The sequence below is a fragment of the Salvelinus sp. IW2-2015 genome, unplaced genomic scaffold (assembly GCF_002910315.2).
Source record: "Salvelinus sp. IW2-2015 unplaced genomic scaffold, ASM291031v2 Un_scaffold16287, whole genome shotgun sequence".
NCBI classification, from domain to species: Eukaryota; Metazoa; Chordata; class Actinopteri; order Salmoniformes; family Salmonidae; genus Salvelinus; species Salvelinus sp. IW2-2015.
This window is the reverse complement of record NW_019957522.1, coordinates 527,152-549,423: the sequence shown is the minus strand read 5'-3', so window position 1 is coordinate 549,423 and position 22,272 is coordinate 527,152. Positions and strand designations below refer to the sequence as shown.

General features: G+C 42.6%; 1 protein-coding gene across 2 annotated transcripts in view; it reads right to left on the bottom strand.

The window, feature by feature from the left end:
- slc39a10 (solute carrier family 39 member 10) overlaps positions 1 to 21,448 on the bottom strand; it is a 73,156-nt gene extending 51,708 nt beyond the window's left edge. For both annotated transcript variants that reach the window (XM_024146102.1, XM_070442525.1), the window contains exon 1: positions 21,317 to 21,448. The gene's annotated coding sequence lies outside the window, so the exon portion shown is untranslated. The remainder of the gene's footprint in view (positions 1 to 21,316) is intronic.
- Positions 21,449 to 22,272: the final 824 nt, after the last annotated feature.

Sequence of the window (22,272 nt, the reverse complement as noted above, 5' to 3'; positions counted from 1 at the left end):
TCCTCCTCTGGATCGTCCAGATGGTCATTGGCAAACTTCAGACGGGCCTGGACATGCGCTGGCTTGAGCAGGGGAAACTTGCGTGCGCTGCAGGATTTTAATCCATGACGGCGTAGTGTGTTACTAATGGTTTTCTTTGAGACTGTGGTCCCAGCTGTCTTCAGGTCATTGACCAGGTCCTGCCGTGTAGTTCTGGGCTGATCCCTCACGATCATTGATGCCCCACGAGGTGAGATCTTGCATGGAGCCCCAGGCCGAGGGTGATTGACCGTCATCTTCAACTTCTTCCATTTTCTAATAATTGCGCCAACAGTTGTTGCCTTCTCACCAAGCTGCTTGCCTATTGTCCTGTAGCCCATCCCAGCCTGGTGTAGGTCTACAATTTATCACGGATGTCCTTACACAGCTCTCTGGTCTTGGCCATTGTGGAGAGGTTGGAGTCTGTTTGATTGAGTGTGTGGACAGGTGTCTTTTATAGAGGTGACGAGTTCAAACAGGTGCAGTTAATACAGGTAATGAGTAGAAAACAGGAGGGCTTCTTAAAGAAAAACTAACAGTTGATCAAATACTTATGTCATGCAATAAAATGCAAATTAATTACTTAAAAATCATACAATGTGATTTTCTGGATTTTTGTTTTAGATTCCGTCTCTCACAGTTGAAGTGTACCTATGATAAAAATTACAGATCTCTACATGCTTTGTAAGTAGGAAAACCTGCAGTGTATCAAATACTTGTTCTCCCCACTGTATATACACACACACGGTACCAGTACGAGGTAGATCTGTACATATAGGTAGGGATAAATTTACTAGGCAACAGGATAGATAATAAAGAGTAGTAGCAGCAGCAGCATGTGAGGAGTCAAAAGAGTTGGGGCAAAAATTGTCAATGAAGATGGTTACCTATTTAACTAATAGCTACCGGACTAACTATTTAGCAGTCTTACGGTTTGAGGGTAGAAGTTGTTCAGGGTCCGGTTGGTTCCAGACTAGCTGCATCGGTACCGCTTGCCGTGCGTTATCAGAGATAACAGTCTATGAATTAAGTGGCTGGAGTCTGAACATTTTTAGGGCCTTCCTCTGACACCGCCTGGTAGAGGTCCTGAACTGCAGGGAGCTCGGACCCAGTGATGTAATGGGCTGTACGCACTACCCTTGCGGTCGGATCCAAGCAGTTGCCATACCAAGCTGTGATGCAGCCAGTCAATATGCTCTCAATGGTGCAGCTGAAGAACTTTGAGGACCCAAGGGCCCATGTCGACTCTTTTCAGACTCCTGAGGGGGAAAGGGCTTTGTTGTACCTTCTTCACGACTGTTGGTGTGGACCATGATAATTCCTTAGCGATGTGGACACGGAGGAACTTGCAGCGCTTGACCCCCTTCACCATGGGTGTGTGTGTGTACGAAACATGTCCAGGTCTGTTGTTGCATTTCTGCAGACAGTACTGTGGGTGGGTGAAGTCAGGACATGGGTAGTGCCGTGTCACTGAATCCTGCACCTGGTGAGCTCTCACTACTAAGAATACATCTCAGCATTCATAAGATGTAGATTCACAGTTTACATGTCACAAAATGTCCACTTTGGCAGATTACATGTCATGTCAAACTGAATTGAACACAGACCACAATAATAGAAAATAAACTCCTATAAAAAGTAGAGACTAAGAAATGTTTGGTGTTTTAACTAGGCAACTTTTCTACTGTATATCTGACTGGTTTGTGAGTCAGACTTTACAGAGCAGAAAGGGCAACTAAACTGGTATAGTACTTATACTATTCAAACAATTTCTTACTGTTCAAATAACTACCTTCGCCTATGTAAAAGGTTGCAGTTATCTAGAAAAGACAGAGCTCGGGCAGAGAGAGAGAACGATGGGCAGGTGTCTGATACCACATGGACTCCAGATGGTCTGTGTGGGCACAGTGAGGATATGGTACAGTGACGCCAGAAAGCATTCAGACCCCTTGAATTATTACACAGTTAAATTTACAGCATCATTCTAAAATGGTTTAAACAAAGAAAAATAACCCTCATTAATCTACATACAATACCCAATAATGACAAAGCAAAAACAGATTTAGAAATGTTTTGCAAATGTATTAAAAACCTTAATCACATACACTAGCGTTCAAATGGGGTCATATAGAAATGTCCTTGTTTTTGAAAGAAAAGCAAAAATTTCCCCCATTAAAATAGATCAAAATACAGTGTAGATAGACATTGTTAACTTATTGTCAATATGGGGGCGCTGTTTCCACTTTGGAAAAAATTGTGCCCAAATTAAACTGCCTCGTACTCTATTCTAGATCGTACAATATGCATATTATTATTACTATTGGATAGAAAACACTCTCAAGTTTCTAAAACTGTTTGAATTATATCTGTGAGTAAAACAAAACTCATTTTGCAGCAAACTTCCAGACAGGAAGTGAAAAATCTGAAAACGATGCTCTGTTCCAGGGCCTGCCTATTGAATTGCCTTATATTTATGGATATGCATGCACTGCATACGCCTTCCACTAGATGTCAAMAGGCAGTGGAAGGTGGAATGGGGTGTCTAGCTTGATCTGAGGTCGAACAAGAGCTCTTGGAATGACGTGTCCAGAATTTCCTTTCTCTACCTAGGCGCGGGAAACACCTCCATATTGTCTTATGATAAGCGTTCGGTATACACGGCTAATATCTCCGGCTTTGTTTTTATTTGATACATATTAGAAAAACATCATAAAGTAGGTTTTTTCAACCGAGTTTCATCAGTTTATTCAACGTTTAATGTGACTTTGAGTTTTCCGTTCTCTGCGTCGAGAGAAATTGGGAACGTCATCAACATTGGCTAGCCTTGTGGAGCRAATTCGACAGGAGAGAAGGACATTCTAAAACCAAACAACRATTTATTCTGGACAAAGGACTCCTTGTACAAGATTCTGATGGAAGCTCAGCAAAAGTAAGAACAATTTATGATGTTATTTCGTATTTCTAGGGGAAAATGTTYAGTCCTATTWTCCGCCCTTTTGTAAGCTGTTTGTTATGGTAAAGTTATTTTTAAAAATCTAACACGGCGGTTGCATTAAGAATTAGTGTATCTTTCATTTGCTGTCCAACATGTATTTTTTCGTAAAGTTTATGATGAGTTCTTTGGTCAGATTAGGTGAGTGTCCAAAATAGCTCCGGACAATTTGGTGAATCGATGCTACATATTCACAATGTATAACCACGGTTTGCAGCTCTAAATATGCACATTTTCGAACAAAACATAAGTGTATTGTATAACCTGATGTTATAAGACTGTCATCTGATGAAGTTGGTCAAGGTTAGTGATCATTTTATATCTTTTGCTGCTAATAAATGCATTTGTGTGTTTGGCTATTGTGGTAAGCTAATATAATGCTATATTGTGTTTTCGCTTAAAAAAAWTAAAAAAATTGAAATATTGGCTGGATTCACAAGATGTTTATCTTTCATTTGGTGTACACCATGTATTTTTCATAAATTTTTTATGATGAGTATTTAGGTATTTCACATTGCTCTCTGTAATTATTCTGGCTGCTTTGGTGATATTTTTGATGGTAGCTGCAATGTAAAACTATGATTTATACCTCAAATATGCACATTTTCGAACAAAACAAATTTATTGTATAACATGTTATAAGACTGTCATCTGATGAAGTTGTTTCTTGGTTAGTGACTAATTATATCTCTATTTGGTCGGTTTTGTGATAGCTACCTATGCGGTAGAAAAATTGTGAAAATATGCGGTTGAGTCTTTTGCTATTGTGGTTAGCTAATATAAATATATAGTGTTTTCGCTGTAAAACATTTTAAAAATCGGAAATGATGGCTGGATTCACAAGATGTTTATCTTTCATTTGCTGTATTGGACTTGTGATTTCATGAAAATTATATTATATGATATCCCTGTCGCRTTAGGCTAGGCTATGCTAGTCAGCTTTTTTTGATGAGGATGCTCCCGGATCCGGGATGGGTAGCAATGAAAGGTTATTAATGTTGTGAATGACTAGTGTAGCTGGAAACAGTATATTTCTTTATGGAATATCTACACAGGCGTACAGAGGCCCATTATCAGCAACCATCACTCCTGTGTTCCACTGGCACGTTGTGTTAGCCAATCCAAGTTTATCATTTTAAAATGCTAATTGATCATTAGAAAACCCTTTTGCAATTATGTTTGCACAGCTGAAAACTGTTGTCCTGATTTAAAGAAGCAATAAAACTGGCCTCCTTTAGACTAATTGAGTATCTGGACCATCAGCGTTTGTGGGTTTGATTACAGGCTCAAAATGGCCAGAATCAAAGTACTTTCTTCTGAAACGCGTCAGTCTATTCTTGTTCAGAGAAATGAAGGCTATTCCATGTGAGAAATTGCCAAGAAACTGAAGAGCTCGTACAACACTGTGTACTACTCCCTTCACAGAACAGCGCAAACTAGCTCTAACCAGAATAGAAGAGTAGGAGGCCCTGGTGCACAACTGAGCAAGAGGACCTTTCCAGCTACAATAGTAATTTACAACATTAACAATGTCTACACTGCATTTCTGACCAAGTTGATGTTATTTTAAAAATGGACAAAAAAGTGATTTTCAAAAACAAGGACATTTCTAATTGACCCCAAACTTTTGAACGGTAGTGTAGCAAGTCAGACCCCTCAGACTCGAAATCAGGTGTATCCTGTTTCCACTGATCATCCTTGAGATGTTTCTACAACTTGGAGTCAACCTGTAGTAAATTAAATTGATTGGACAGGATTTGGAAAGTCACACCTGTCTATATAAGGTCCCACAGTTGACAGTGCACGTCAGAGTAAAAACCAAGCCATGAGGTCGAAGGAATTGAACGTAGACCTCTGAGACAGAATTGTGTCGAGGCACAGATCTTGGGACGGGTAACAAAACATTTCTGCAGCATTGAAAGTCCCCAGAAACACAGAGGCCTCCATCATTCTTAAATTTGAATAAGTTTGGAACCACCAACACTCTTCCTAGAGCTATCTGCCTGGCCAAACTGAGAAATCGGGGGAGAAGGGCCTTGGTCAGGGAGGTGACCAAGAACCCGATGGTCACTGACAGATCTCCATAATTCCTATGTGAAGATGGAAGGAACTTCCAGAAAGACAACCATCCTGCAGCACTCCACCAATCAGGCCTTCATGGTAGAGGGGCCAAATGGAAGCCATTCCTCAGTAAAAGGCACATGACAGCCCGCTTGGAGTTTGCCAAAAGGCACTTAAAGGACTCGGACCATAAGAAACAAGATTCTCTGGTCTGATGAAACCAAGATTGAAGTCTTTGGCCTGAATGCCAAGCATCACGTCTGGAGGAACCCTGGCACCATCCCTACAGTGAAGCATGGTGGTAGCAGCATCATGCTGTGTGGATGTTTTTCAGTCGCAGGGCCTGGGAGACTAGTCAGGATCGAGGGAAAGATAAATGGGAGAAAAAAAGTACAGAGATCCTTGATGAAAACCTGCTCCAGAACACTTAGGACCTCTGACTGGGGCGAAGGTTCACCTTCCAATAGGACAACAACCCTAAGCACACAGCCAAGACAACGCAGGAGTGGCTTCTGGACAAGTTTTTGAATGTCCTTGAGTGGCCCAGCCATAGCTCGGACTTGAACCCGATCGAACATCTCTGGAGAGACCTGAAAATAGCTGTGCAACGACGCTTCCCATCCAACCTGACAGAGCTTGAGAGGATCTGCAGAGATTGGGAGACACTCCCTAAAGACAGGTGTGCCAAGCTTGTAGTGTCATACCCAAGAAGACTCAAGGCTGTAATAGCTGCCAGGGGTGCTTCAACAAAGTACTGAGTAAAGGGTCTGAATAATTATGTGAATGTGATTTCAGTTTTTTCTTCATAAATTTGCTAACATTTAGAAAAACCTTATGTGGTATTGTGTGTAGATTGATGAGGGGGGGAAACTATWTCATCCATTTTGGAATAAGACTGTAACGTAAGAAAATGTGGAAAAAGTCAAGGGGTCTGAATACTTTACGAATGCACTGTACACTGGAGAAGCAACATAAATTTGTTCAACATTGGCATGTTCACTTAACTACATTTGGTCACATGGATAGCTAGTTTCACTCACGATAGTGCACAGTATTGCACGTCCATTCACAACCAATCCATCCATTCAGTTAGAAACACGGCAATGACCCTTGGTTACTTTAACAGCCTTCAAAACCAAGCAAGAAGACAAACAAATTATATTGACCAGGATTATTCCTGAACTTCTTGAATGGTGTAACCAAACTGTTTCCATCTGAACCGTGAAATTAACATCACCATAAATCAAATAGTTTCAAGAGGCCGAAATTTGCCCACTGCTTCTCCTGAAGTAGTCACCTAAATCACAAAAAGTCTTCAGAAATCCACCTTGTATTAGCAGTGGCATGGTCAGGTCTTCAGCCTCTGAACCATTAAACTTCCCCAAAACCTGGGCATTGTAGGCTATATCCACTGAGCTAAAGAAGGGGTGGATGGACTCAGTCTCCTAGCGTGAGTCCCACCGTAAGCAGGTGCAGATCAGCATGAGATCTTTAAAACTGAACGTATGTGTGATGCTGACGTGCTACAGGCTGGAAATGAGTTAACCGCAGGGTGAGAGGGACGGACAGAGGCTACGCCTACAACCAGGTAAACACTTATTAGCAAACAATGCCAATACAGGGATGACTTAAACCTAAACAGCACTTGGGGAGGGCTCAAAAAGGTACAGCTTACCTTTATCTCAAGACCTAGAGGGACAAAAGAAAAAATCCGCTCACACCCAATGCTCTTCTGGGTTACTATTGGAACTGGTTGGCTGTTGTAAAGTCTTTAAATCAGTTGACGTAGGCTAACTCGTTTGTGTGTGGGACATGGTATACAAAGGGAGGGGACATAGTGTGTGCTTGCTTGTGTATGTCTTGGAGATGGGATCAGAGTTAATGAGCCACTGAACCGGACATTTTCTAGAAGGGGTGGGGGTCCAGATGATTTGTGCAGCATGTTTGTGCGTGCGTATACAGACTGAGCAAGAAGCCAGAGTCTGGTGAGTTACGCAAGAGAGCCTCTCGTTGGGGGCACAAATGGGCATCACATTCGTGAGGCAACATGCTGACATATCATTGGGGGAGAGAGAAAGAAATGGACAGAGACAGAACCAAACGATATGATGAGTAGGCCTGTGACGGTTATTGAATAACCGTGGTTGGTTATGGATGAACACCGTCATGAAAATACCAGTCAAAACCATTTAAAAATAGGCCAACATTAATTTTAGGATTTTTTAAATGTTTTATTAACTTTATTTTCATGTAGACAAACTTTACCTAATGGGAGTGTTGACTAATGATAAGCAATTGTTTGGCTAAGTTCGTCTATTAAACTTTCTACATCTCCTCTTTCCAACTTTCCTTTGATGCTTTAGCTAGAATGTGCTAATGTTGGGTCAAATGGACAAGGCGCAATTCCTCTCCAACCTGGCATGGTATAATTCTTAACATATCGACTAATCAGCAATGATCCTGCCCGGTCCTGGCCGATATGATGCCCAGGCGATACGAAGTAGAATAGTAGCCTAGGTTATAGTGCACGGCCAGCAATGCACTTTCATGCATAGTAGCCTACAGTTTGTAAAACAGGCAATTTCCGTTTATTACAGTCATTTGGTTACATTAATTTCATGCATGTACTAATTACAGTAGTTCACCATTTCATTCTCAGACTGGAAACGTTGTTTAGAGTTCAAAACCGGCTACACTTGAGAAAAAAAAGTATTGGTTTATTTCATAGGCTCCCATCATTTATGTGCTCCATGTGAGCAATGAGCATGTGTCTGGATTCTCTGTCCTGTTACTGTTGACGGAGAGTGCGCGCATAGAAGTACCTGGCCTGCCTCTTGCTAATGTCAAATCTAGGAAAGTGCCCAGCCGGACTTCTCCGTCATTTTTTCTTCACCTCAGAGAGCAAAGACGTTTTTTTTTTAATGGTATTCTTTCAAAAATATAATATTAGTTCCACAGGTTTTGAAAAATCTTTCCAACACTCTCCCCCTCGATAATCAGTGTCACTGATAAATAGCATACACACAACTTGTCCATAGGCTATTTGTTTCTATTTGAAGGATTGTCAAGTTCATCTTCATACTCGTCCCCTTCATACTTCCAATTTCATATAATCTACTTTAAAAGAAAAGCTATGGTAAGCGTAATAAAAATAAAAAAATTAATGAATGGAGGAATGTTTTTAATGAATGGAGGAATGTTTGCTCATCTGACATACGCTGTTGGCGTTGATTTATGGGCGCTTTTACGAGGGTGTGCTTGTTTGAGTTCGCCGATTCTCTCTACAGGCCCATTAATGTCCATTAAGAAAGTTTCCTAAAGTAGCCTGTCTGGACACAATCACTTTAATAAGAATCAAACTGGTCATGATTTAAGCTACATTATTTATCTCATTAAGGTGTCCTGTCTTTGAAGAAAATACACATGACTAAAAGTATGTGGACATATGCTCAATTAACATCAAAGGGGGGGGACCAAATGGAGTTGTAACAACTCTATAACAACCTCCACTCTTCTGGGAAGGCTTTCAAGAAGATGTTGGAATATTGCAGTCGGGGACTTGCTTCTATTCACCCACATGAGCATTAGGGAGGTCAAGCACTGAATTCTTCCCAAAGGTGTTCGATGGAGTTGAGGTCAGGGCTCTGTTCAGGCCAGTTAAGTTCTTCCACAGGGACCTCACTTTGTTCAAAGGGGCATCGTCATTCTGATACAGGAAAGGGCCTGTTACCACAAAGTTGGAAGTACAGAATCTTCACCTGGAATGCATTTCAATTAACCAGGTATGTCTTGTTAAAAGTTAATTTGTGGGAATTGTTAACTTCTTAATGCATTGGAGCCAGTTGTGTTGTGACAAGGTAGGGGTGGTATACAGAAGATCACCCTATTTGGTAAAATACCAAGTCCATATTATGGCAAGAACAGTTAACATAAGCAAAGAGAAACGACAGTCCATCATTACTTTAAAGAAATGAAGGTCAGTCAATGCGGAAAATTAGTAACCAAGTTTCTTCAATTGCAGTCGCAAAAAACATCAAGCGCTATGATGAAACTGTAGTTGAGGACCACAACAGGAAAGGAAGACCCAGAGTTACCTCTGTTGTTCAGAGGAGACTGCATGAATCAGGCCTTCGTAGTCAAATTGCTGCAAAGAAACCACAACTAAATGACACCAGTAAGAGACTTGCTTGGGCCAAGTGGAAATATGTCCTTTGGTCTGATGAGTCCAGATTGAGGTTCCAACCACTGTGTCTTTGTGTCTATAGAATTCAAGGCACACTTAACCAGCATGTCTACCACAGCATGCTGSAGCGATACGCCATCCCATCTGGTTTGCGCTTGGTGGGACTATAATTTCTTTTTCAACAGGACAATGACCCAAAACACCTCCAGGCTGTGTAAGGGCTATTTGACCAAGAAGGAGAGTGGAGTGCTGCGTCAGATGATCTGGCCTCCACAATCACACGACCTCAACCCAATTGAGATGGGTTGGGATAAGTTGGAACACAAGAGTGAAGGAAAAGCAGCCAACAAGTGCCATTATATGTGGGAACTCCTTCAAGACTGTTGGAAAAGCATTCCATTTGAAGCTGGTTGAGAGAATACCAAGAGTCTGCAAAGCTGTCAAGGCCAAGGGTGGCAACTTTGAAGAATCTAAAATATATTCTGATTTGTTTAACACTTTTTTGGTTACTACATGATGTTATTTCATAGTTGAGGTCTTCACTATTGTTCTACAATATAGAAAAAAATACAGAAAAACCCTTGAATGAGTAAGTGTCCAGACTTTTGACTTGTACCATATATGCAGAAAATAGGATCTGTATATACAGTGGGGAGAACAAGTATTTGATACACTGCCGATTTTCCTACTTACAAAGCATGTAGAGGTCTGTAATTTTTATCATAGGTACACTTCAACTGTGAGAGACGGAATCTAAAACAAAAATCCAGAAAATCACATTGTATGATTTTTAAGTAATTAATTTGCATTTTATTGCATGACGTAAGTATTTGATCGCCTACCACACCAGTAAGAATTCCGGCTCTCACAGAGCTGTTAGTTTTTCTTTAAGAAGCCCTCCTGTTCTCCACTCTTTACCTGTATTAACTGCACCTGTTTGAACTCGTTACCTGTATAAAAGACACATGTCCACACACTCAAACAGACTCCAACCTCTCCACAATGTCCAAGACCAGAGAGCTGTGTAAGGACATCAGGGATAAAATTGTAGACCTGCATAAGGCTGGGATGGGCTACAGGACAATAGGCAAGCAGCTTGGTGAGAAGGCAAAAAACTGTTGGCGCAATTATTAGAAAATGGAAGAAGTTCAAGATGACGGTCAATCACCCTCGGTCAGGGGCTCTGTGCAAGATCTCACCTCGTGGGGCATCAATGATCATGAGGAAGGTGAGGATCAGCTCAGAACTACACGGCAGGACCTGGTCAATGACCTGAAGAGAGCTGGGACCACAGTCTCAAAGAACCATTAGTGTGTTACTAACCATTAGTAACACACTACGCCGTCATGGATTAAAATCCTGCAGCGCACGCAAGGTCCCCCTGCTCAAGCCAGCGCATGTCCAGGCCCGTCTGAAGTTTGCCAATGACCATCTGGATGATCCAGAGGAGGAATGGGAGAAGGTCATGTGGTCTGATGAGACAAAAATAGAGCTTTTTGGCTAAACTCCACTCGCCGTGTTTGAGGAAGAAAGAAGGACTTCCAGCATGACAACGACCCGAAACACACAGCCAGGGCAACTAAGGAGTGGCGTCCGTAAGAAGCATCTCAAAGTCCTGGAGTGGCCTAGCCAGTCTCCAGACCTGAACCCAATAGAAAATCTTTGGAGGGAGCTGAAAGTCCGTATTGCCCAGCGACAGCCCCGAAACCTGAAGGATCTGGAGAATGGTCTGTATGGAGTAGTGGGCCAAAATCCCTGCTGCAGTGTGTGCAAACCTGGTCAAGAACTACAGGAAAACGTATGATCTCTGTAATTGCAAACAAAGGTTTCTGTACCAAATATTAAGTTCTGCTTTCTGATGTATCAAATACTTATGTCATGCAATAAAATGCAAATTAATTATCTCTCTCTATTAATTATCGAGATTAAATACCTCTGATAACCAGGTGGTGAATCGCATCTCTGCATGTCTGCAGACATATCAGTGTGGATGACGGATCACCACCTCAAGCTGAACCATCGGCAAGACGGAGTGCTCTTCCTCCCGGGGAAGGACTGCCCGTCCATGATCTCGCCATCACGGTTGACAACTCCATTGTGTCCTCCTCCCAGAGTGCTAAGAACCTTGGCGTGATCCTGGACAACACCCTGTCGTTCTCAACTAACATCAAGGCGGTGACCCGTTCCTGTAGGTTCATGCTCTACAACATTCGCAGAGTACGACCCTGCTCACGCAGGAAGCGGCGCAGGTCCTAACCAGGCACTTGTCATCTCCCATCTGGATTACTGCAACTCGCTGTTGGCTGGGCTCCCTGCCTGTGCCATTAAACCCTACAACTCATCCAGAACGCCGCAGCGCTCTGGTGTTCAACTTTCCCAAGTTCTCTCACGTCACCCCGCTCCTCCGCTCTCTCCACTGGCTTCCAGTTGAAGCTCGCATCCGCTACAAGACCATGGTGCTTGCCTACGGAGCTGTGAGGGGAACGGGCACCTCCGTACCTTCAGGCTCTGATCAGGCCCTACACCCAAACAAGGGCACTGCGTTCATCCACCTCTGGCCTGCTCGCCTCCCTACCTCTGAGGAAGTACAGTTCCCGCTCAGCCCAGTCAAAACTGTTCGCTGCTCTGGCACCCCAATGGTGGAACAAACCCCCTCACGACGCCAGGTCAGCGGAGTCAATCACCACCTTCCGGAGACACCTGAAACCCCACCTCTTTAAGGAATACCTAGGATAGGATAAAGTATCCTTCTAACCCCCCCCCTTAAAAGAGTTAGATGCACTATTGTAAAGTGGTTGTTCCACTGGATATCATAAGGTGAATGCCCAATTTGTAAGTCGCTCTGGATAAGAGCGTCTGCTAAAATGACTTAAATTGTAATTTACTGAAAATCATACAATGTGATTTTCTGGATTTGTGTTTTAGATTCCGTCTCTCACAGTTGAAGTACCCATGATAAAAATTACAGACCTCTACATGCTTTGTAAGTAGGAAAACCTGCAAAATCGGCAGTGTATCAAATACTTCTTCTCCCCACTGTATATAAAAAAAGATATACAGAAAAGCCAACAGACAAGGTAGGCATATATCTTTATTTTGACTCTTAATATTGTGTGTCAATACTAAAATGCAACAGATCCTCTCCAACCTGGCATTTCTTAATTTGTTTCTTAATATTTATAAGTAATAACCTGAATAATAATGAAATGTCATGATAATAACGCAGTGTAATGGCTTGTTTCAAATAGTAAAAACCTAAGGAAACATATCCATGTAAACAAGTGTACAAACCAAAATGTGACCCCCACTGAATGGGTGTCAGTGACCGTGTATATTGGCTTGGCCAATTACCATAACCTCAAATTCCAAGACGGTCACAGCCCTAACCATGAGACATCACCATAGGGTCATAGGAGATGTGAGAGCCCGATCGACCACCTAAACAGGGAATTTAAAAAAGGTTGAAAAATGCCTAACTGAACACGAGAACAAGTTAGAATTAAAGCGCGGGCTGCCAATCTGGGGGGATTTTCAACCGCCTCTCTGGACAATTTCTCAGCAGTCTGTGAACCATTTGAGGTGATATATATATGGAGGAAACAGAGTGCATTTTAGGATTTGTGTGCAAAACTATCTTATGGGCAAAGAGTCAGGCTCATGTCTAAGGCCCAGTCCAGGGATATGGGGTTTTATATTGGCGTCTGGAAAGCCGGATATGTCATTAGGCATACTGTGAATCTTCACGGAAAATATGTGGCTAGAGGAAGCTTGGACTGCTAACTCATGTCCTGTTCACAGTTTCGGCAAAGACTCATTTTCAAAGTTGACCTCCTATACAATCCCTCAGACATACTAACAGAGGAAGGAAGTTCTGTTACAAGCAATGATTAACATTAGAGCTGCTGCTTGTACATTTTACAAAACATTGTCCACCAGCACCTGATTTGCAGTGTTACAGTAATTCTGAATAAGGCTACTCTGTAAAACTGAACCCTACATCACTTCTGCCATTAATTCTACTGCATCTAGTTACCAGGCCGGTCAGTGTACATGCGTATTTGCCACTGTTGAAGGAAATTTGCATTCAGCCGTAAGAAGTACAATACAGACACGGCACAAAATGCAAGTTATGAAAGCCATAATATAATATATATTCATGTTATATAGGGCTAGGTAAAAAGTTGCTGTTAAAAACGAAAACATAGGCCTAGGCGTGGTGAAAATTTTGCCAATACCCCCACCTTGTCATTACATAGGCCTAAGCTTGTGGGATTTCCAAATCCACACAAAAATAATGTGCGGCGTGTTAAGAAACAGAACATTCTGGATGCATTAGTCAGTAGCATCTAATAGCAGAACAAATATGTTCATATTCACAAATAACCACACAGAGATGGCTCTGGGTTGCAAAACTACTGGAATTTTCCATAATGCATAGTTCTTGGGAGGGTACGGTAGGCTTATCGGCTTCCAGGGTTTAAGACTTAATAAGACATATTCCTACAAACAACTGAAAGTTCAACATAACAGCTTTCATGGAAATGCAACTACATCTGTATGGTAGCCTTATATCTTTGGATTAGATTGCCTCCTTATGTAGATAATGGTAATGCACGTATGGCTTTGCTTTTAAAGGCTTAGTGCAGTCAAAAATGTGATTTAACTTTGTTCTATATACACCGAGTGCACAAAACAATGGGAATACCTTCCTAGTATTTAGTTCAACCCCTTTTGCCCTCAGAACAGCCTCAATTTCATCAGTGCATGGACTCTACAAGGTGTCAAAATCATTCCACAAGGATGCTGGCACATGTTGACTCCAATGCTTCCCACAGTTGTGCCAAATTTGCTGGATGTCCTATGGGTGATGGACCATTCTTGATACACGTGGGAAACTTTTGAACGTGAAAAGCCAAGCAGTGTTGCAGTTCTTGACGCAAACCGGTGTGCCTGGCACCTACTACCATACCCCGTTCAAAGGCACTGAAATACACTGCTCAAAAAAATAAAGGGGACACTTAAACAAGACAATGTAACTCCAAGTCAATCACACTTCTGTGAAATCAAACTGTCCACTTAGGAAGCAACACTGATTGACAATAAATTTCACATGCTGTTGTGCAAATGGAATAGACAACAGGTGGAAATTATAGGCAATTAGCAAGACACCCCCAACAAAGGAGTGGTTCTGCAGGTGGTGACCACAGACCACTTCTCAGTTCCTATGCTTCCTGGCTGATGTTTTAGTCACTTTTGAATGCTGGCGGTGCTTTCACTCTAGTGGTAGCATGAGACGGAGTCTACAACCCACACAAGTGGCTCAGGTAGTGCAGCTCATCCAGGATGGCACATCAATGCGAGCTGTGGCAAGAAGGTTTGCTGTGTCTGTCAGCGTAGTGTCCAGAGCATGGAGGCGCTACCAGGAGACAGGCCAGTACATCAGGAGACGTGGAGGAGGCCGTAGGAGGGCAACAACCCAGCAGCAGGACCGCTACCTCCGCCTTTGTGCAAGGAGGAGCACTGCCAGAGCCCTGCAAAATGACCTCTAGCAGGCCACAAATGTGCATGCGTCTGCTCAAACGGTCAGAAACAGACTCCATGAGGGTGGTATGAGGGCCCGACATCCACAGGTGGGGGTTGTGCTTACAGCCCAACACCGTGCAGGACGTTTGGCATTTGCCAGAGAACACCAAGATTGGCAAATTCGCCACTGGCGCCCTGTGCTCTTCACAGATGAAAGCAGGTTCACACTGAGCACGTGACAGACGTGACAGAGTCTGGAGTAGCCGTGGAGAACGTTCTGCTGCCTGCAACATCCTCCAGCATGACCGGTTTGGCGGTGGGTCAGTCATGGTGTGGCATTTCTTTGGGGGGCCGCACAGCCCTCCATGTGCTCGCCAGAGGTAGCCTGACTGCCATTAGGTACCGAGATGAGATCCTCAGACCCCTTGTGAGACCATATGCTGGTGCAGTTGGCCTTGGGTTCCTCCTAATGCAAGACCTCATGTGGCTGGAGTGTGTCAGCAGTTCCTGCAAGAGGAACGCATTGATGCTATGGACTGGCCCGCCCGTTCCCCAGACCTGAATCCAATTGAGCACATCATGTCTCGCTCCATCCACCAACGCCAYGTTGCACCACAGACTGTCCAGGAGTTGGCGGATCCTTTAGTCCAGGTCTGGGAGGAGATCCCTCGGGAGACCATCCGCCACCTCATCAGGAGCATGCCCAGGCGTTGAGCCTCATTTTGACTTGTTTTAAGGACATTACATCAAAGTTGGATCAGCCTGTAGTGTGGTTTTCCACTTTAAATTTGATTGGAAATAAATTTGATTTCCATTGATAATTTGTGTGATTTTGTTCTCAGCACATTCAACTATGTAAAGAAAAAAGTATTTAATAAGAATATTTCATTCAGATCTAGGATGTGTTATTTTAGTGTTCCCTTTATTTTTTTGAGCAGTGTATTTTGTCTTGCCCATTCACCCTTGGAATGTCACACATACACAATCCATGTTTCAATTGTCTCAAGGCTTGAAAATCTTTTAACCTGTCTCCTACCCTTCATCTAAAATGATTGAAGTGGATTTAACAGGTGACGCCAATAAGGGATCATAGCTTTTACCTGGTCAGTTGATGTCATGGAAAGAGCAGGTGTTCCTAATGTTTTGTACACTGTATATTTCCACACTACGAGGTTGGTGATGATAATGCCATTTCAATGTAAGAGCTGATTGAAAAGACTGCCTGAAATTTCTGCCAGTTTGTCTTCCATGGTGACGTTGCCATGCTGTAAATTAGTTAATAGACCAATTAGAGAGTTCCAAACCTCTTGGCCAATAACAGCTAATTTTCAGTTTACCCCATCCCACGTAAACCACTCCAACAACCCTAGCAAAATTGTTCTCATTGCTAAGAAGCTTTGTCTTTATGACCATTTTAATTGAAAACAATCACAGTAAGAGACTTAATTGTTACCCAGAAATGATTTGATATTGAGATAAAAACAGCTGCATTGAACCTTTCTGGGAACATCTTCAGTTAAATGTGGGGTATTGGAGTGTGACCCTGTAACAGACTGAAGTAGCCACTAGACCTGTGTCTAGACCAATGGTTCAACTTTGGAACACTCGTTAAAAGTGACCTGTAGAATGAACGTGGGATTTCGACTTGAACACGAGCACAGCAAGAAAGAAAATCAATCAGATAATACATTGAATAACAGATGATTATGCAGATGAGGCAACAGGTAGCCTAGTGGTTAGAGTGGGTTGGAGGGGCGCGGCTCTGTTGCGACCTGCAATGTGTGTGACGTTTGGTGTGGCATTATCTTATGTTTTTAATGTTATGTTTTTAATTTGTACACTTAGTGGCGTTATTTTATGTTTTTAATTTGTACACTTAGTTTACAAACATTCTGCCAACCATGGATTTCCAGTGGTGGGGTGTTGGACTGATCTTGTTGATCGTGTACATACCCGCTACGAACGGACTAAATAATGAAAACGCTGCTGGCAGCGGAATCCAATACAGCAGGGAGTTTTTACTACAATGCAACTCAAATACGAACGCGATGGATATCCCAATGGCCCATCTAATACCTGATTGTCTGCGAGTGGATTACAAACCCAAATGCAAACGTGGAAAACGCGGGGGAATCAGACAACGACTTAAAAAAATTAAGAACAAACTTCCCTTACCCACCACCTTGCTGATTAATGCCCAGTCACTGAGGGGGAAAGCGGATGAGTTGTCAGCGAATCTGCGCTTCCAACACGAATACCGGGAGGCCTGTTTGCTGGCATTTACTGAGACTTGGCTGGATGACAGAGTCCCGGACAGAGAAGTGGAGCCGGCCGGCTTCACCCTGGTCAGAGCGGACCGCGATCTGACAGTCACAGGGAAACTTCACGGCGTGAAGTCTGCCTGCTTGTCAGGGACCAGTGGTGTAAATCGATCCTGGTAAGAGAGCGACTCTGTACCCCCGACATTGAACTGCTTTCTGTGTCACTGCGACCTTACTATCTGCCCCGTGAGTTCCCCCAATTGTTTGTTACCGTTGTGTACATTCAACCAAAAGCTAATATAACAAAGGCATCAGAGATTATTTATAATCTGTCACAGAAACTGGAATCCATCTCCCCCGACGCACCCAAATTTATTTTAGGGGATTTTAACAACTGTACCTTGCGCAAAGTTTTGCGCACATACCATCAGTATGTGAAATGTCACACTAGGAAAAATAGGACTCTTGATTTGTGCTATGGGACAATACCAAAGGCGTTCTCTGCCACCACCAGACCTCCTCTGGGGACATCAGACCACAATGTGGTCTACCTCAGGCCAACTTACTGTCGCCTCCTGGAGGGGGAGAAACCCACAGTTAAAACTGTCCAGATCTGGAATGACAACAGTATCACTTGTCTCCAGGGGTGTTTTGACTGTACAATGTGGGAGGTATTTGAGGACAGCAGCTCTGATCTGGATGAACTCACAGAGGTTATTTCAGACTATGTAAACTTCTGTGTTGAGTCAGTTGTGCCTACTAAGACCTGTAAAATCTTCCCTAACAACAAGCCTTGGGTATCAAAACATCTAAAATCACTACTTGATAGGAAGAAGGCAGTTTATGCTGGGGGTGATAGACAGGCTTTAAGAGATGTACAACGTGAGATAAAAAGACAGATACTGGTGGACAAGGAGGCATACAAGCAAAGGGTGGAGAGGACGCTCTCCTCAGGAAACGCAAGGGTGGCCTGGCAAGGGATTAAATCCATGGCTAGCGCCCCCCATATAGGCAGGGGAAAAACCAGTGCTGACCTTGGGGGATATGAGGGCCAGAACATGGCTAATGAACTGAATGTTTTCTTCTCAAGATTTGAATCAGACAACTTCGTGTCGGAGGTAAAACAAATGGAAGCATCATTACAAATGTTTGAGAGAGTTGTTGTTCAACAGTCTGATGTTATAAAGTTGTTCAGGGGATGTAACACATACAAAAGCCCAGGCCCAGACAAAATAAGTGGGCATGTGTTAAAGCACTGTGCTGAACAACTGGCTGGTGTTTTTACAGACATTTTCCAATCCTCACTCAACCAGCAACACGTTCCAGTATTGTGGAAAAAATCWATAATTATACCAATTCCTAAAGTATCGAATCCCTCTGTGCTGAATGACTATCGCCCTGTCGCTTTGACATCCTTAGTTATGAAATGCCTTGAGAAACATGGTCTATAGACATCTAGAAGGTACCAAATCCCATGTCAGGGTTCTGTTTGTTGACTTTTCTTCTGCCTTCAACACAATCCAGCCCTACATTCTGGCACAGAGACTCATTCGGGACTTTTCCTTAGATGGGGGGCTGGTTTTGTGGCTGTTGGACTTCCTGAGCCAACGCTCACAGCGAGTCAAAATAGGTCCCCATGTGTCGGATATACGCAATACCAATACAGGCTCTCCTCAGGGATGTGTTTTGTCCCCACTTCTGTACATCTTGTACACCAATAGTTGTACTAGTTCCCATACTGACAGACACCTCGTTAAGTTCGCTGATGACACTGCCTTGATCAGCCTGTTGCATGATGATGAGGAACATCATGGCCCGGTCCTAGATAACTTTGTAGAGTGGTGTGAGGAATCACACTTGGTCCTCAATACTAACAAGACCAAAGAGATGTGCATAGACTTTAGGAAGCGTACAACACCTACCTCTGCAACATCTATCAGAGGCCAGAATATAGAAATTGTAGAGGAATATAAATATCTGGGTGTCTTTTTGGACAGTAAGCTTCAGTGGAGTAAATGTACAGACCAGATCTACAAAAAGAGCCAACAGAGACTGTACTTTCTAAAAAAGTTGGGTTCTTTTAATATAGACTGTACTATATTGACTCTGTTTTACAAATCCTTTATTGAGAGTATTTTAACTTTTTGTATTGTTTGTTGGTTTGGCAATGCCACTGTCAGTCAGAGAAACATGCTGAGAAGGATTATTACCACAGCAAGCAAGGTACTTGGAGTCAAACAGACAGGCCTGGATGAGATTTTTAAGGTCAGGGCCCTCCGTAAGGCTCACAAAATCATTTTAGACCCAAGTCACCCCCTGTACCTGGACTTTGAATTACTCCCCTCTGGGCGCAGGTATAGGGCACCCCTCAGCAGGAAAAATAGAACGAGACAATCATTTGTGCCAGGTGTGATATCCCTCTTAAATAGCTCGGGCAAATGTTCCCATTGACCCCGTAAGGCCAGCAGGCTAGTCTTTTCTTATTTTTTAAATGTTAAATTTTATTTTATTTATTGGTGCGTGACTGTTATTGAAAGTTGTATTGTCAATCTTGTTTTGTATTTAACGCCACTTTAAATGTGTACATGGCACTGCAACAAAATTTCCCCATGGGGACAATAAAGTAAGTAAGTAAGAGCGTTGGACTAGTAACCGAAAGGTTGCAAGATCGAATCCCTGAGCTGACAAGGTAAAAGTGTTCTGCCCCTGAACAAGGCAGTTACCCCACTGTTCCTAGGCCATCATTGAAAATAAGAATTTGTTCTTAACCGACTTGCCAACCAACTTGCCATCTGTATTGTTGTTTCAAGTTCAGTGCACTGGAGCAGTTGTTACATTTGAGGGGTGGGCATCATGAGCAAAGTAATTTGTATAATGTTAGTCTGTGAAAACCGTTATCGGATTTGCCTGTGCTTAGGCTTAGCAGTAGCACAGCCGCTGCTATATATTTTWAAAAAAGTTAGTCTTGTATCTGTGGTAGGATCTTTACAATGCTCATCTCTAGACCTTCCCGTTCAAAAGACCTATTTTACCTGCGCTACATTTTTCTTTAATCGAAAATGTGCACCTTTAGCGTTACAGTTTTAAACGGGTACACACAATTTAACCATCATGAGTAAGGAAACGAAAATAGTTTAAACCCTACCTAATCTATGACAAATGGTTTATTGAAAACAGATCTGCAGTACGGATTCGAAGGAGGTCATTGCCACTAACTAAATTAGGAAAAGTCTGTGTGCCACAATTTATCCCATCATTGTGCTACGGTTCAAAAAAGGTTGTAAGCCACTGCAGTGGTCTAGATGCAAGGGAAACATTGATTCGGTTACGGTAGTATTGATTCAGTGCCTGTCTACCAGGCCCAATACTTACCTGCAGTTATAGTTCGTAGATACTATTATAATATCTCACCAAATTTGCTACATTTAATAAATTAGGCTGCCAGCCAAATAGAACTAGAGCGCATTGCTAATACTGAATCACAACAAGCTTATGACACACTAGCTTAGCTACTTTAACAAGGACTGATTTAACATTACCAACAAATTATTCGACATTTAATTTAACGGAAATGTTATCGTTCAGACATGCACAGCCGTACACATGGACTGCATAACGTTAGACAAGCCACCAACGTAGGTTGCTAGTTAACGTTACCAGCTCCGTTAGTTGCCGTTTTGGTTTCTCGGCTTCCCATCATAGGTCGGTGGAAGTTTGAAACGTAGTTTGTGGTGGTTAGTTAACCAACTAGTTGCGTTAGGTAGCGTTAATCTCCAAAGCGGAACCAGTTAGGCCGGTAAAATAGCTAGCTAACGTTAGCGATGGTGCACCACGCGTAGTCTGGTCCCTGCAATGGCTGCATGCAACACAGCGTGCCCAAGTAGCTTGCTGTTAAATATTTTTACAAGGCGTAGCTAGCTACTTTCACAATATGTTGCTACTCATACCGTAGTGGCACTGGGTAAATGAATGCACCTAGCTGACAACGTTAGCTAGCTTGCAAGCTAGCCATTTTAGTTTCAAGACGTCAAAGTACCACAATAGGCAAAATTCCAAATAGCTAACTAAGGTTAGCTAGCAGACAACGCAGAGGAAATGTGCTAGCTAACGTTAGCCATTTAAACAAAGCTGGGCGTTTAAGACTTCTGCTACGTTATTTAATTTAACAGATAAATGAATGTAGCTAGCCAACAGCTACATCTGCATGTTGTAGCAAATTCTGCCCGGTTCCATGTTGTGGGAGTGAAAGAAAACAAATGTTTTTTTTTATATAGTTACCTCACTCGAGTGCCGTGTGCATCTCCTCTCAGCTCCGTACCCCCCAAAAAAAGCAACCCGTTCACTGAGCAGCGACTCAMAAACAGCCAATGGATTTTCAAGGGGGCCGGCTTCCCACGACGATCAAGAGGGCCTTTTCGGTACTGCAGTTTACAGGCCTAGAAAGACAATTCTTATAGACCGCCCGAAAGAGAAGTCACGTTTTTTAATTCCAAATAAGACACTTTAGTCATCAACTTTATGAACAAAACATCAATTGAATTATTCAAGTAATTGTCTCAGCGGCAGGCCATCATTCACAGACTAAGTTATTAACATTTTAGATTAATGCTGTGAAGTTGAGCTTCTGTCACATGAACACGCTGAAGGGAAATCATTCACGCGTTCTCGTGCGGGGGGGATTCTTTGCACCTGTTGAACATTGCCAGAAGAAGAGAGGCAGCAAAAACCTGAATGTACTGTCATGTTTAGCTTTCAACTTCACCAAACATGCTAAGCAGTCTAAAATCTACACATAAATTGGTTATCGCATTTTTTGGTATTATGAATGTTGTCATGCATCTGCCTTAAAACTTCTTTAGGGTACCCCCACTTCTTCTCAATTTCCGCCTAAAGACTTACCCTAATCTAACTGCCTGTAGCTCAGGCCCAGAACCAAGGATATGCATATTCTTGGTATCATTTGAAAGGAAACACTCTGAAGTTTGTGTAAATGTGAATTGAATGTAGGAGAATATAACACAATAGATCTGGTAGAAGAAAATACAAGGAAATAAACATACGTTTTCTGTTTTTTATTGTTGCTGCATCATCTTTCAAATGACCAAGAACAGCCAAACATACAGATAGGATGCTGTGGATGATTTGAATGAAGAACATAAGATGGCAACAATAGCTGAGCAAAGTTTTAGACAGATAACTTMAAAAATGAGCGAGCTACATGACATTGAGCATGA